General features: G+C 41.4%; 1 long non-coding RNA gene across 2 annotated transcripts; it reads left to right on the forward strand.

The window, feature by feature from the left end:
* Positions 1-110: 110 nt before the first annotated feature.
* Positions 111-7,160, forward strand: LOC119025885. Of its 2 annotated transcripts, none has more exons than XR_005076952.1 (4): positions 111-268; positions 3,840-4,587; positions 4,704-4,752; positions 4,928-7,160. It is a non-coding gene; the product is annotated as an uncharacterized LOC119025885 (long non-coding RNA). The 2 variants fall into 2 exon arrangements; XR_005076953.1 differs by having other exon boundaries at positions 5,408-7,160.
* The last annotated feature ends 8,931 nt before the right edge of the window (positions 7,161-16,091 follow it).

Here is a 16,091-nt window from a genome sequence, read left to right on the forward strand (position 1 = left end):
AGCTGGTCCTCCCTGAGCCTGCCAACTCCCAGAATGGGGAAAACAAGGGATTCCTGCATTGTCTCTGCAGCTCACCCACTGGTAAAACGGCGCTCCTACAGGCTGTTGAGATTCAGCTCCTTTCGTTACGTAATGAAAGGTTTCACAATGTCATCGCTCAGAGTTAGACAACGAGTGTCAGTACAAAACTGGCTTTGCCTCGACACTGACACTCATAAAAGGATCAGTCCCAACCATACTGGACCCAGCAACTGCACCCCAGCCACAGGTAAGTGTCGCTGTGGTTTGATAGAATTTACACTTGCCTATGAGTATGGGGAAGTTAGCTGGTAACTGGCTAACTAGTTAGCTCCGCTTCGGTCCACTATGCAATGGCGTTTGAAGCAAGTTTAATGTTAATAATATTACGATGGAGCTTGGCTGTCACAGTAAAAATCTGGAAACATGTGCAGACTGGAGACAGAGACTGTGCGAACAGTGTCTAAGAGTTTGGAGACCGTGTTGGAGACAAACACAACTTTCGCTAGCTGTTAGCCATTAGCTACATGCTAGTAACTGTAACAACACATACAAACAAACTAACATTATTCAGAAACAGCCTGCTCTGAGTAGAGCTCACTTGAGCGACTTTGAGAGAGCTGAATTTCTGGACCACGGATGGGTTTGGGGCAATGCATATCAACCTCTGACAGCTGTGTGAAATTGATGAACAACAGTGTAATATAGGACCTTTAAGACAAATTCAATAGTCAAAGCTGACACCATAAAGTGTTTCAGATATTTTACATGAAAATTAAAACTAAAATGTTTTTGTTTTAGTTGGACTGACTAAAGAATGTATTAATGAATTTTACAATAATTTTACAGTAGGATTTGTCCAGTCTTGTTCTTTCAATTTACTTGTGAGCAAAGCTGCTCTCCACTAGAGGGCACTTGCACATCAGGCAACAGTTTTTCCAGAAACGTCACATTCATGTGGTGGCTGGTAAAGGTGGAGCTGATTTTAATTGTTTGATATATTGATGGGTATCTTGAGAGAGTTTTATCTCATATTAACCTATGATAACACATCATCATTAATATCCTATATGTTTGTATTTTAAATCTGAATAGAAAGTGGCATGGCAAAAAAAAGACTCAAGTAATATACAATAACTTCAAAATTGTGCTGTTGCACAGTGCTTGAGTAAATGTACTTTCCACCATTGGTAGTTTTCATTTGTGTGTAGACTGAAGAGAGAAACGCTGTGGGTTATACACAGTGTGCTTCCAGAGACATCAGATGGCAGTATCAGTGGGTTTAAATTTTAAGGACTGGTTGCATGAATCCAAGAGTACAGAAACGTTCATGAAAAAAAAAAAAGTGGACAGAATAATGATGAATGAATCCTACAATTTTTGTGCTGAGCACTGAGTTCATCTTCGCATCAGCTGAGGAAATGATTCACACAATGTACTCTGGCTGTTACTGCTGTTAAGTATTTAGTTCATTAAATAAATGCCTCACTTTTTAAATACACTGTGGGCTGAGAGGTAATGCTGGAGGAATGGACATATCTTCCTATCACATTTTATGAAACCGCTGACCAGGACCTGCTGGGGCAAATTGCCTTCACCTTTAAATATTTAATGTCAGCAACATGCATTTATTCAGCTGTTTATGGCGCATTGCCGATGTTATGGAATGATTCCTGAGTTGGCATTTGTGAAGACTGCAGCTGTTTTCATTCATACTTTTTGTCTCACCCTGAGAGAATTAAATCATTGTGGGTCAGTGAAATAGGCTGAGCTGTTTTTTTTGTTTAGTTTTTTTTTTACTATACTGTGTGCAGACAGGCTCAGTATCACTCGGGGATAGCACAGTGTTGGATTAGGAAACTGAGGAACAATAACAAATTGCATATTCTCCTTGCACTCTGTGCCAGTGGCCCTTCCACTTCGGATTAAAGCCCTCATTTCTATTTCAGCCTGTGGGGCGGAGGGGTGGGTGACGTGCTCAGCTCACTAATCCTCTACTAGCCTGCCAATAGTGAGCATCCAATATCCCACTGCAAGAGTGTACACGTGTGCTATGAGGTTGATTCACAATACATTAACGTTATTTTTACTCATTTTGGAAATGTATGTTCATGATTTATGGTGAAGCTGTGGATCAACTCTGTGTTGCCATAAACCCACCAACAGGGGTCAGTACAGTGCAGGCATTAAAGGAAATACCACATCACATACAAGTGTAGATTGGCCTCAGTTGTAACTCAAAAAAAACAAAAAAAACAAAAAAACCAAAATCGAATGTACAGAGAAGATGGCCATTGTGAAACACATTATTTCTTGCTCTTGCATTCTTCTGATTCGTTCGACGCTAATTCTTCACAGATCAGTCATTTGTCAGTTCTGTTGGGGGCATCTTCTGGATGATGAATAACAGAGATTGATAAACATTCCTCACACAAGCTTCAGTTCACTTTCTCACCACCCGGCCAAAGTTGAATCAGGACCAATTACTTTCTGCATGTCTCAAGGAGATGTTGCACCTTGTGTGTTTCTCCTTGTGAGAGGAAATGGTCAGCCTGGTTCAGTGTTTCACATCATAAAAAAAGAGCCTCATATGTTCTTATGTTACATTCCCTTGTAACATTTTTCAAGCCAAGTCTCTGGCACATCCTCCTGTTTTTGTTTTTTTTTCCTCACTTGTTTATGCAGCAGAGTGTGTGCAGGGTGCGTGTGTGTGTGTTCTGGTTTTATAACAAGAGGGAGGGGAGGAAAGCAACATTAGGACTGCTGGGATTTAAAGAAGATCATCTGCCACAGTGGAAATTCACACACGTCAGATGCAGCAGTGTCATTCACATACAAAGAAAAAAAAAGTGTGTGTGTGTGTGTGTTTCTGACCCATGAGCATCATTTTGGGTCACTGTTAAGGGCTTAATGGGTGAGGCATAATTAAACAGACGCTTAAGCGTAGTTGATTAGATGAGCAGTAGTTGGGCGCCGGGTTGTAAAAAAATGCTTACGACAGGCTGAGTGGCATTGTGTCAGTCACAGCCAGAGAAGCCCCATTACGCGCTAATCGTTTCTCATCGTCCCTCGGTTACTGATGAGGTGCATCCAATCACCAGGTCTCCCTGGATTTTACTCAGGAAGGAGAGGGAAGCCACCACCAGCAACTAAATATAATGACCTTGTTGAAAAATAGTCCAAGGAGCTACATTTAGCGTCCTTGCCTTAAGTTCACCAGCCCGCTGTTTCTCTCTGTGATTGCATGTAACACAATTAATTAATGGGAGATGACAGATGCGTGCTTTGGTAAGATCAGACTTTATTGATTTCTCACAGGGGAAATTTACGTGCAGCTCAAGAGTCAAGCAGAAGGAAAAAAAAAGTGGTTGAGTGATGGACAAAAAAAACAGCAAGACAAAAAAAAATGCAACACAGAATAATATTGAATAAGGTGAATAATAATTATAACAAGAATGTGAAACAGTAGACCGCAAACCTTCACTGAAGCCCAGCAGCCCCCTTTAATTAAGCCGCATCTAATCCAGTAATATCAAATAAATCATATTTATTCCACTAGATTTTTCGGATCCACATCATATTGTACCTAATTTGGCCTTTTTTTCAGCACATCCACATCCAATCCCCTGGGAAACAAACATTTTGAAAATGCTCTATCTATCCTTATATAAAGAAAACATGGATCAGTCCCTCTATCTGGATCCACACTGTTAATGTGGGCAGTCGATATTAACCACATCGTTAATGTTCCATGTTTGCTGTTTTGCTTTGAAATACTCAGCTCTACTCTTGTTTCAGATCACTTCATTCCTTCCTTGCAGTTTCTGCCCACCTGTGGGATCACCCTGACTGGTTTCACCTGGTTCTGAATTTGGATGTTCCCTCCCTGGAGGCACTTGTGGTTCACCAGCTTTAACACCATCCTGCATGCAAGTTTTGTGGAAAACCAACCAACCAACAAAAGGGACACGGCACCTTTTTTCCTTGTACACCTGTGTTTCTTTTGTTCATCAGCCCTTGTGTATCTAAATCTGTCGTTTCCCCCTCAGTCTCTGTCAGTTCGTCTGTTTTCATCCTGCGTCCCCTGTGTTCCCGTCCCCTGGTCCTCGTATGTCCTCTGTGCTCCCGCTTTGTTCTCGGTGGCTTCAGGTTTGTCTTCAGTTTTGTATTTCGGTTTCGTTTTTCCTTTTGTTGTTTGCATTTCGGACTTGTCCCCCCCCCCCCCGTCTTATTTTCTGCCTCAATGTTGCCATTTATGCAAACCATGACAGTGTGTATGTATAGCACAGTATACTTTTATACAGTGCATATGAGTCAATATGACATCTGCCTGAGATAAGCAGTGAAAAGTAGCTTGGACATTAAATATGGTGGGTTATGGTGGCAGAGAAACAGCTTGACAGTGTTACATTATGTTGTGTCTGTGTTGAGGAGTCTGACTGCTGGTGGAGCAGAGGACCTGCCGTAGCGCTCCTTCTTACACTGTGGGTGCAGCGGCCTGTAGCAGCCTTGTTAGGCAACAGCGTGGAATTGACTGTACGGTTTTCTAGGATCCTAGACTGTCAAAAGGTAATATAAAATAGGTGACATTTACATGTAACATCCATTGCATTTCTCCTGCATAACTCAACAGCAACCTCACTCAATATTGTACAACGCAAACGCCTGACATCTCTAATCCTCAGTGGAGCTGCTGCAAGCCTTCAGCCGTGGACACTGCAGGGGTTCATGCAGGTGGGTAAGGCGGCTGATATATTCAAATACTCAGAATATAAAGTCCATCAAAAGTCAGAGTGGATAATGTATGGTTGCCAGGCAGAAGTACTCTGTCTGGCATGCATCACTCTGTGTGCCATACCTCACACTTCACATGTGCCTGCTGTACTAATGCCCCCCACTCACCTTACAGCATCTGGCATATGAGAAGAAATCATCGGAGGAAGAACCCGTTTGGAGCTTTAGGACACTCTGGTTTTCTGTCTTTCTCGCTCTGATGCTCTCTCGTTCCCTCACACATTTTTTTTTTCCCACTCCTGCTCTGTCCTAGTCATCTGTCTCCATCTGGACCCGTGCATGTATATATAGGATCGGTGCCAGCACAGCCAGTCACTCACTTCAAAACACAGAGCTGAGGGCTTTTTCTCTCGATGGCAAACAGGAAAGGAGGACATGGCAAAGAAATGTGGAGAGAGAATGCATTATAACAGCCCAATCAGCCATTGTTATGTGCATGTTAAATTGTTTTTTGCAAGTGGATCTGTGACCTTTGAATGAAGCCTGTGATTATGAATCGCATAATGAGAACATAAGCCTATCATCAAGCTACTCTATATTTACATTCTCTTTCTGTCTCCTTCTCTCTTTTCTTTCTTCCTTTTCCCACTCTCAGACTCGATCAGTGGGACAAGGACATTCACTCTTTCAGCTTTGCCACGACCTCGGGGAGCCAATCATCTCGTTGCTGTCAAACTTTAAAACTGTTCCTTTCTCCGCTGCTGTCAGCTGATATTTCAGTGTCAGATCGTTGCAAATCTCCTCCCATCCATTCAGTTTTCATCACATCCGGCGCTTGTGGGTCCTTGGAATTCCCGCTCCACATCCATCCAGATCTTCCACTATTGCTCTTCAGCCCCTCATCTCCACTATTCACCAAAGGCTCCTCTCATATATCCTCAATTTTTCTACCTCCTTTTTTAAATTAAAGGAACACACAATATTCTAAGTCAATCAATATGCCATTCCCATGAGAACTGTGAACCTGGATGGAGCAGGCATCCTATTTAGTCACCCACTGACGCCATAGAATGCTGTTTTCAACAGGGTTGCATTTATCTCGAGCTTACTTTGACATTGAAGAGGATGCTTGCATGGATGGTGTTGATGTGTGTGGTTTCATATCTGTGTGTGCACGTGCGTGCTGTGCTCATACTCACTGATTTGATGGCAGGACTACCAGTCTGAATCCTTTTAAGCCTCCTCTTTAGCCACTGAGACTCTTTGACATAAAGAGACTCAGAGGCTCAATGCTATTTCTGATTTTTACCCCCCTCACTGTTGAGTGCCCCCATAGCCCTTCAGAACATGGGTAGTGGTTGAAATCTTCACCTATAGCCGTAGTACATTGAAAAAGTGCAGTTCTCATAATCCTGTACCATTGAAAAACGCAAGTTTGGAGGGCCATGTAACCCTAACACTCCACCCTTCTCCTCTATCCCAACAACAATCAGGACACCCTACCCCTAAGCTAAACGGGATGTGTGTTGGGTTGCACAAGCAGGGAGTAATGGCATATGTTCAAGGAAATTTTCACTTGAAATAAAAAGCAAAATGTACTATCCTGAAACGTAAAAACCAAGCAACCCGCTCACAACCTTGTTGACGCAATATGGATCCAGCAGCAAAGAGCTTAGGGGCAAAATGCAAAGTCATTAGCCAGCAAAATGTTTAAACCTAGCTGCAACTCAGTGTGATGTAATTTGGCAATGCGCTGATTTGGCCGATCACAACCAAGCAGAGGTAAAAGACTGTCGACGTGATAATATAAAAAGACCTGCCCAGATCCTTCATTTTTATTTTTATTTTATTTCTGTCAAAATTGTTTGTTTTCAGCCTAAACGTCTCGCAACCCTCATGTGAGAGTCATGTGTACGGTGGCCAACAAGGGCAAACGTGCAGCAAAGAAAGTCTTGTGGATTATTAACAAAACATCTTTAATTCTACAACATCCCAGTGGACAGTTTAACTCCAACTTTACATTATTAAATCTATTTCAACAGATGGGCCTTTTACATGGAAAATAAGCTCCTGTAGATACACTAGATCATAATCCAAGGCTGATTTCTTATGGTACACGTCTATAGTCCTGATGCAATTTTGGCAACATCCATTGTACATAATGCAGCCAGAAAGTCTGGGAGAACAAACTGTATGACACACACACCCACGCGCACACACAGAGTCTTTCCTACTATTTGCTTCTTTGCATTCTCAGAGAGATGATTAAAGGGGCTCTTCAGTATTCAGGCAGGTAGTCTCATATTTACAAGCAGTTAGATGAATGGAACATTTTTCCCTTCATGGTTCTTGTTTCCCATGACTACTGTTGCTGTGACAAATAGAAAATATAATGAAATCCAACATTGTATTAGAAAATATGCCTCTTTTCTGTTTTACCAGTCTTTATGCTCAGTTCCATGTCTGTGCATTAACAATCCAGGGTGACTAAACACAGATGAGGAATTTCCCAGCTGTGTCAAGAGGAGCCTGTATTTAATCTTTTGTATGGTGCACATAGATCAATCATTTTTAAAAGCCACTGTTGTAGTTCAGCGAGCAGCTAGCACACACACTAAGTCCATCTTATGCGAAAGTCTTTTATTCTTTACATCTATCACAACAGGAAACACATGGAATCATAAAGAGCTTACCATTGTGTCCCATTTATTATCAGGCATCAGCTGGTGTATGGGCTGGGTATCTGTTTCATAACTGGATAGTTCAGCTGATTTGATGGGATTATCAAAGGATGACATGGAGCCACTGAGAGGTGGTGGCATTATTAATAATCCAGCATGTCATTCAGGGACTCCATTGAGAAATTGCCAGGAGATACATCATAAATGTAGTGTAAGGAGCTGAACCTCAGAGAGCTAATACTCGATGATGTATAAATGTATATGTACGGAAAGGACTCTAATCAGACATGTTCCTGGAAATATCAAAATTATGACTGTGCACAGGTTTACACACACACACAAAAAAAATCCTCCCTGTAGTCCACATAATTGTATATTACATGCAAAATCTCATCAGAAGTATCATCAGAATCAGAATACTTTATTAATCCCCGGGGAGGGAATCATTTTTGTTCCAGATGCTCTGTGCAAAGTAGAAATAGAAATATAGCGCGAATAGGTGAAGTAAGCTGAAGCGACTGGAACAGGCTGCATGCGCACGTAACAAGTAAGTTGTACTTTTTCTCACACACCAACAAAATGTGTTGAAGACTTTTCTCCCACGCTACTGACACAGATACCACATCTGTGCACGTCACCCAGATGAGGGAACAGTGAGATCCAAACATCTCTATCACCTACCATACACACACCTGCACACAGGAATGCACACACACACAAACCCAGCACAATCTTAGGGCCATTCCTTATCCCCATCATCTCATCGCCACGGTAGCACTTCAAAGAGCTGGTCTGAAGCTCTGATGTGCCATAAGTGCTTCTTAGAGACCCTTCTTGGAGAAAGGGTCACACTGACACCAGCAGGCTGAACACACACAGCACATTTTTGCATGCTTTGTATCAGATCTGCAATCTCTCTTATTTTGGAATGGAGACAAGATTATGTACACCGGTGAATGGATTCCACTCATATCAGATCCCATGCTTCCGCCCCGCTCAGTTTGGAAGAGACCTGGATTTCAGACAGCATCATATTGTGTGTCTCAGTGCTGGTGTGGAAGTGAACTCCAGAAGGTTCCTTGGTGGGAAAAGCTCACCCTGCTCTGCAACTCTGAAGTGAAACTGGGTGGCTCAAAAAATAATGGATAATGATTTGAAAAATCAGCTGTGACAAGTCTTCTAATGCTTCTGTTATATGTTCTCATTGGTGTCAATTCATCTGAAACTAGAAATTGTTGTGTTTCTGTTACCTTGGAATGAGCCTTTTATATCTGCAGAGGGAGCAGGTCCTTTTCCATGCATGAATCTAAAAAGGAAAAAAGAATGAATCCTGCATTGGAGGTGAGGCCCCGTTAGCTTCTATGAAAGTTACTCAGTGGTGCATGAAGCCAAAACGCAGTGACTTCACGAGTACAAAGTTATGCTGCTCCTCCGCACAGCATGCCCTCAAGTGACTTCCGACTACCAGTTTAGCCTCCAGCTAACTTCAATAAGGGATACAATTACTAAACCATGCTGTTCTTCTCGAAGCCTGTGGTAACCACAGACCTTATTTCAGGTATTTAACCAGAAAACCCATTCTCAGAGTTTTTTAGGACGTAGGACTCATTACTGCACTCTATATTAAAGGCCTTTCATGTTTTTAGTGGCCACAGAAGCTACATGCTGCTAAAGCTCACATGCTGGACCTTTATATTTCAGTAATGCAGAGCCGAGTGTTTATGCTGCCCTTACAAATGCTTGCATGTCATTGTGGCATAAGGTAGGGAGGAAGTCACACGCCCTCAAATCGTTCTCCCCAATAAGACTGTGTGCCTCTCAAGAGATAATGTTTCCAAAGCTTGGACGAAAAGCTCTGTCCAATTACTGAGATGCTGCAGACGTCCAGTCTAGAGAATGAGTCCTCTTATGCTTTGTCACTTTTGGGTCACAAATGATACACGAGCATCTGAAAAATCCTGTTTGCTCCTTGAAGCATCTTTTGACCACAGTGTTTGTTAGCGTACGAGACCTTTGACATGGATGTACAGCAGCGGTTAATTTTGTGATTACTGGTGCGGCTAAGCCTCTGTGGAGGCTGTATCAGAGTGACTGTAGAGGTCACAGGCCACACAGATGGGATGGATGAAGATTTAAAAGTTAGAGGGTAATGGGGTAAAATACTGTCGTCTGTCTAGCTCTCTGCTGCGGGGTGGCTAGTTTAAAAACACACTAATCCCGTACATGCACACACATACGCACACGCGCGCGACAGATACGCTGACAAAGAGATGAGTGCTTCCATATTGATGTAGCAAACAGTTTTTAGGAGTAGAAGGATTAAACTGACTGACACACTGGAACATTGTACTTCATTGTGTCTCTTTCACACACGTATGCACACATCAACACATGCACACACATACAAAGGTCACATAGAGCATCAGTGATTAGATCCAAATGGAGCTCAACCGTTACTGATAGCATCTGTTTTTAATGCCATCTGTCGCAGACATCAGCCACTGATGGACTGACTACGTCGACAATAAATACACCGGGAGCATTCATGATGACACTTGCTTAATAATGTTTTTGCAGTGCAGGGGATCAACGTAAGGAGCTGATTTTAAAATGCATGAGTTACAAAAGACATTGGAAAAGTTCAGTACAATCAAATACAGGTTTCACATAAAAAGCTATTTGCGACCAGCGAGCCGATCAGATCACTGATGTTGACTGCGGGTATAAGCCTGCCATTAGCCAGCTTTCTCATTCTGCCTTTTCCTCCATTTCCTCCATCTGTATGTCATCATTTTCAAAATGGCAAGTTAAGGACGGTACGAATGTAAACAAGCGAGCAGCTGTTATCATTTTCTTTTGCAGGGATTTAGTCATTTTAATGCTAAGGTTCACCTCCCCACGTACAGATGTTCCACTGAACGAGTCCCTCTCTGACAACACTTTGCAGGGGTGCTGGGGTGCGGCGTAATTGTTTAGTCAACTTCACCTTAATCCTGTATTTAAAATGATCACATCCTGGGTCACTGATCCATACAATCTTTCATTTGCTGTTGCAGGTTCTCAGATGGGCATAGGAGTTCATATTTGATCAAATGGGCTTTTAATCAAACAGCTGCAATTTCCATTCCATTTCATTTTGGAATATCGGATTTTGGAGTGAATATGTTATTGAAATGGAAATAGTGTACATTTAGGAGAAAGAGAAGTTTTTGTTAGAGGTTGATGCATTACTGACACAACCAGACACTACTGAGTAGGACCTATTTGCTTAGCTGTGTTTGTGTTGTTTGGCAAACTAAAGATAAAACGTGACCAAACAGCATTATAATGAAGTACTGTAGGGCTGCAGCGATGCCCTAGCCTGCATCATCTTGTTTTCCAGATGTAACAAAACATGTATTCTGTACAGACCCCAACAAATATCACTTCATCATGGTTTTTAAATTTAATCAAATTCTTGGATAATTTTAGCTATTTTTTACATTTTCAACTAAGACAAATTACTCCTTTAAGATGGGCAAAACAGTCTTTTGCACAGATTAATGAGCTTGACGAACATGCAGTTGTTTGTACGGCAGCTAATAAATAATAAGCCCCCAATCCCACAACAGCTGTTGTATTATCCTTCCCCAGCATTGTGACTCATTCTATATTTTGTGTGAGTGTGAGAAAAGACACATGGCATGGAAAAAAACATATTTTTGATTTAAACCCACTGGTCCGTACATGTGACCAGTAGCTGTGAGCTTGACTGCATCCCTGGTGTTCATTAGACAAGCCACAGCTCTGACACTGTGTGGGCTACACACCGTGTCTACCCAGGAACACACCTAAGGGACGGCCGCCTCAGAAGTAATCAGCATCTGTGGCCTCAGGGGAACCACTTCTAACAGTGAATCATATACTGTAAATATCATACCACACCAGGATTGTAAGTAACCATCATGATGGGAAATTAAACAATCAGTCATGAGTCTAATGCTTGCTCTGTCATGAACGTTTAGAATGATGATGTTTATCTTTTATCCATCCTGTCATCCCTTCAATATAATCGTCCACCATTAAACCCCCAATGCATACACAACGACTGTACGCACTTTTCAGACTTCACACAGTTGACGGCAGGATATTAACCTAATCACAAGGGTGGCACGACTGATCCTGATCAATTCATTAGCATAGGTTGAACCTTCACCTTTAGTTGAGTTATGAAAGGTGAGAAGGAAAGGGGGAGCATGACAATGAATATCATACAATGTGCAGAGCAAAGACTTTTCTTCCACAGTTTACTCTGGATTGTTCCATGCATGATAGGGCTTGAACAACATCGTAAGAGTAGAATTTGAGAAGTAGGTACTGTCCATAAGAGGACAGGGCTATAATATCAGCTTTATCCAGTTTGTATTTGTTTGAATGTGTGTTGGTTCCACACTGGTTTGGGAGGGATACTTGTAAGTGTATTATGATTCAATGACTTTTGTTACTTGGAATACATCAACACCAAACATATGCATTTAAAGACTAGAGAAAAGAAACAGGAATGAGATAATCTTAATAATGAGTGTGTCTTTTGTAAGAGTACACACTTTACTTGTGAAGTGTTTTTGTGTGTGCATGTGTATGGTTAGAGATCAGTCTTTATTTTAAAATTTTAATCTATTAGCAAATGTACCAGAAGTATGATTTACCTCCCACATAATTTGAACGCTGATTACCTGACAAGAGGATGATGAAGCACTGCTGCTGTGATACAACACTAATGTAGATCCCCCTTGTCCCCGGGACAGATACATTGTAAAAAATAAATTCCAGTTTGCTCCATTTGAACCGCTTTGTTATCTTTTTCTTTTTTTATGCATCCACTACCTTCACCATGTAGGTGCAGGGCTGTGCAGTGAGCAAAACATACTTTCGATTAAAGCTGAGGACAGGAGTTGGCCTTCAGCAAATATAAAAACTGTGAAAACATTATTGGATAATAACCCAGAAGGATTTGTAAAAGTATACGCTGACTGTTAACTTAATAATATTGTTCCTTGGTCTAGGATCAATAAAATTATCAACAGTGTAAGAACAACATTAAGTACTGATAGGGAGTACATCATTGATGAATTAAGTTGTGTATTAATTAGATGAATAAATCAAGTTAACATCTACATTACAGGAGCAACTTTGAAAGATATGGCCATAATTTTGGTTTAAAAAATCTCCAAAATGTGCCATTAATTACCAACAACAGCGTTGACATTACATATGCATATTGTGTTGCAGAGGTGTCTAATGAAAATAACATGCTAACCTGCTAGCCCCACCAAGTTCTGTTTTCTAATACCACTCTGGCGGTAGTCTAATAGTAGTGGTCAGAGCTGCTGTAAATCGCCTCCATATTGTATCCCCTGTTGTCAAACTGACCTCAGTTGGTCTTGGAGGCTATGTTCAGTCCTGATTTTTTCTCCAGCCGTGAACACTCTTACATCAGGCTTCCAAATCCAGTTGAGCTATTTAATCACTAACTACCTCAGGAAGAACTGAAATCATCAAAAAAAAACAACATTTTTTTTCTTTAATGTCTCAAATTACATATGGCTACAATAAACCGAAGACATACAGCTAACAGCCGAGGATTTCTTCGACGACAAGAGACACTTGTTATTTTTTTGGTCACAGATTTGACAAAATGGAGGATGTAACTGTCAGTTAAACTGCTAGAGTTGGTTGCTACTAGCAACATTTTTAACTGAAACTAACTGCTGCTGTAAGTATAAACAAATAAATTACATCCCAAAGACATAGAAAATGCTGCTGTCCCTTAACTCACATGGAATGGTGGAGCACGATCACTGATCAGCTTGATTGTATTTTTTTTCCCCTCCTATTCATCACCTTGGCAGGCAAGACATGGTTGGACTGTTTTCCCCGCTACAGTGTTTTGACATTGTTGTGTAACTGCCATTACCAGATAGCAATTGCATCTGTAATCAGAGGAGAGATATTAGATCACTCCAAATACGGTGTCTTCAAAGAGAGTCGGCAAATATGCTTACGCTTGCCTTGACAACATGCATTACACTGTGTTGATGTGACTTTGCCAAGACATGATTTCTTATTGATTACTTGTGGGCTGCTGATTTCTTATATGAAACAGGTGCTGTTAATATGCTGTACATATATGTCAGGCCCCAACGAAGTCAGTAGGAAAAAAAATCAATGATGTGTGATGAAGGACTTGGCAATAACACTGCAAAACACACCACTGAAAGCTACAGCACTGCACTCTGTGAACATAAAGTTCTTTAGCTTCAGTAGTATAAAGAACAGACGTGGGTGCATGCAGTTAATCACTCTCAGGGTTTAGCAGATCTCAATCTCATTCAAACCTATCAGGGGTTACCAAGACTCTATCAAACCTTTTTACAGTGTGCAGAGACACTGAATTTGTTTTAAATTCCAGCATAGTCTGGAGCATCCACAGCCGTTTGATCCGACTCACATACTGAGCTATTTGCAGGTTGTGTCCATGTGTATTCATGACGTAGTGCAGCACAGCCAGTCCCAGCATCTCTCTATGTGTGATAGCTAAGTCTGGTAGAGAACAACAGCACTGATGATGGAGAAATGGCTGCTCAAAAGAGACAAACGTTTATCCACTTTGTAGATGATAGATGACACTTGCATTGCGCAAAGTACTTTTAGGCAAGTCTTGCCACTCTGAAAAGAGAGAGCCATTATTTCCCTTTCAATGGTCACTGGGATACAAAAACCGCATATATAGAATTACTGCTCAAATCTGATAAAAGCATGCTTAAAATCTGGTGACTTTGCAGTCAAAATATGGTATATAACTCTATGGTCCATGCACAGGGTTTCATGACAGAAATTTAAGACTCAATCCAGAGTGCGGTGATGTCCACTCATCCCACCAGACCACTGGAACAAATGCAATTTCAGTATCTAATATTTGTGTAACCTCACCTTTCTTAGTAATCCTGTGCATTAGCTTGATATCCCACTCTTCCATGCTTATTAGAAGTCTGTCTTACATACGCATCAAATCAGTTGAAACTCATACCGAATCTGACTGTCCGCTAATGTCAGGGCAACAAGACAGGCTGATAGGTTTCCCAGTTTGGCTCTGATAAAGTCCAAAAATCTGTCTATAATATAAGGACAAAAAGGGTGATTTATCTCTCTGTTGAAGACTATTAAAAGGTGAAGAGAGAAATTGAGGAATGATGTGTCAGAGTCAAAATGCCTCATACATGTGTTAGAACCAACAAAATATACATGTATCATACACCCATTAAAATGACTTGTACTGGATCAGCATTGTGAATTAATACATCCAAACTTCCAGATTGTGAAAGACAGGAAAGATTAACGGCTAAAAATCTATTAAAGCACTACATCTAGTAGAATGCTGACAAAGCCTCTGTACAAAGCAAACATTTGGGTTCACACTGGATACTTTACAAACCTCTTCCTGTTCAACCTGCAGTCTGCTCTGCTGGATGAACTGATGTGATTGTACAAGAGGATTTTGGAGGCTTTCATACTGAAGGACAAGAATGGCAGTGCAGGGATTAATTTGGTGTTTTCATCCTCTCGGCAGACTCCTCAGTGCAGGCTCAGAGTGCCAAAAAGCTTCTGAGCTGTCTTTTATTTAGCCACCAATAGGCCTTAAGCCTGGGCATTAAACCCCAGTATGTGGTAAGATTGTTGTCAAATAGCAATGGACACTAAACACAACAGAGAGAATCAGTTTTTCATTTCACTGAGAATCTTTTTTCACAGAGAAAATAGATTGAATGTCCTCAAGTTACATCAATCACTGATGTTATGACTTCACTTCTGTGGTTTGCTGCTATGCTTGTGAATTCTGAGAAAACATTTTGTGACACCCGTGACAACGAAATGTCCTTTGGGAAGACAGGTAGAAGTGTTTTCTGATAGTTTATTTGTCTGTGGCTTCTGTTTGATAATGTGATAACACTGTGGTAAAGCTATGGTTAGGATAAAGGCCCCCACACACCGCCCAGACTCAAACCAATGGCCAACTGCCTTTATCCGACCAGTCCATTGCCTCACGTCTGACCAGTTCAAAAGTTGATTGAATATACTGCTTCGATGTGCTGCCAACTCCACAGTAGCTTGGTGGCACAAGTCTCATGCCAGTATCCAAAACATCAAAACAGGAAATGACGAAACGGCATGCATAGAAAAACAAAGTGCACACAGTATTCCACCCCTCCCACACACCACGCTGATTTGCCAGCACCCCTCCAGTCAGAATGGTCATACAGCTAGCACACAATCAATCAGAGAATCCAATGGCTCTGACGGCCAACAGCCAACCTTCTCAGACTTCGCATGTTGAATCGGAGCAAACACTGCCCACGTGGTTCCAAAAGGTTCCAATGCAGCTGAACACACCAAACAGATTTGTTCCCGAATTTGTCCGAGTCTCCCCAAACGCTTCAGACAGCCAATGGTTGGCCCGGTGTGTTTCAGACTTAAGGCACAAAAACATTTTTTGTTTGGTTCAGATTATGGGACAATCACAAGGACCTTTGTAAGGAGTTGTTAGGGAAGCATTGCAGTTTTGCAATGCCTTGTGTTAATGTTCATGGAGGAATTTCATCATGGTGGTAATAATAACCA

Source organism: Acanthopagrus latus, chromosome 9 (genome assembly GCF_904848185.1).
Source record: "Acanthopagrus latus isolate v.2019 chromosome 9, fAcaLat1.1, whole genome shotgun sequence".
NCBI classification, from domain to species: domain Eukaryota; kingdom Metazoa; phylum Chordata; class Actinopteri; order Spariformes; family Sparidae; genus Acanthopagrus; species Acanthopagrus latus.